This window comes from Nannospalax galili, unplaced genomic scaffold (assembly GCF_000622305.1).
Source record: "Nannospalax galili isolate Female #2095 unplaced genomic scaffold, S.galili_v1.0 scaffold312, whole genome shotgun sequence".
Taxonomy (NCBI): Eukaryota; Metazoa; Chordata; class Mammalia; order Rodentia; family Spalacidae; genus Nannospalax; species Nannospalax galili.
The window spans coordinates 6,774,364-6,775,571 of record NW_008335967.1 but is presented as its reverse complement, the minus strand read 5'-3'; the positions used below and the strand labels follow the sequence as shown (position 1 = coordinate 6,775,571).

The 1,208-nt window shown below is 37.3% G+C and overlaps 1 protein-coding gene across 1 annotated transcript in view; it reads right to left on the bottom strand.

Moving 5' to 3' along the window:
- The window catches only part of Fbxl13 (F-box and leucine rich repeat protein 13), a 255,421-nt gene that overhangs the window by 74,356 nt on the left and 179,857 nt on the right, over positions 1-1,208 (bottom strand). The gene's annotated exons all lie outside the window — the stretch shown is intronic.

The following is a 1,208-nucleotide window of genomic DNA, read 5'->3' as shown; positions in this document are numbered from 1 at the left end:
CAATATAATTTAAGAGTCCATATGTATAGCTAAAAGCTACATAACAAGCAACAATGCCAGATAGGAGATTCCTTCTTTTGAGTTGTTGGCCAGGGTGGCCCAAGGGACTCCCAGATGGTAACCCAGCATAGAACTGGGAAAATGAACAGCAGACCCCAATCTTATCTAAAGGAATATTGACTACTGATTGCTGCTAGATGAGGAACAGATGACCTTCGCAAAACAAAGACCTCTAGATAGGCTGACTAAATTCACCAGATGGACAAGTAGTGGGGAATGGCTGGGGGTGGGTGGGTACTGACAACACAGCAGACAGTAGCAGGGATAACAAGAGTATAAGGGCTTTAGTGTGTGTGGGGGAGGCTATGGAAGGGTGCCATCTGGGAAGTGGGTATATAAATAAGATGGTTTGGGATGTTCTGTGTGATCTACACACAAAAAAATCAACAAATTTTAAAAAATGAATTATATTTGAGGAGGAAGCATAAAAATCTACATCATGTTAATTAGTAGAGGTGATAAACATTATCATTGAAATCTACCCGATGACTTTATAGACATACACAGGTGACAAGGATTCAAGTGCAACTGACTATGACTAGTAATAATCAGATGCATACAGATTAGAGTCACATGCACCAACATCTCAGTGTTATTAGCAAAAACAATGAGTCTTTCTGAAAAAAAAACAGTGTTTTAAAATGAAATGGAGATCTTTTTTAAAAGTTAAAAACTCATTCAATTTTCTGTCTTACAGGGCTTATACTGAGTTCAATATTGTATAAATGTATTAATGTATCTTTGCTCTGGAAACTGTTACTGGGTATGTTAAAGCTGTAATGAAATGCTTCTTCTAAAAAATAAAAAATATATATAATAAAAAACTAATTCCCAAATTAATTATATGATTGATAGATAGTGAAAGAATACAGCTTATTGATGCAGTTTATTGATAGTAAATACAGTTTATTGACACCAATTGTTTGAAAGCTGTTGGAGCATGCTACAAAAGTTCATACATGGCCCACTTTTTTTGTTTATTTTTTAAGACAGGTTCTCCCTGGAACCCCAGCTGGCCTTGAACTCACTCTGTAGACCAGGCTGGCCTCAGTTTCAAAGAGATCCACCTGCCTCTGCCTCCCAAGTGCTGGAATGGAAGGTGTGCACTACACACCATGGACCATTTTTTAAAGAACTGATGTGTGAGA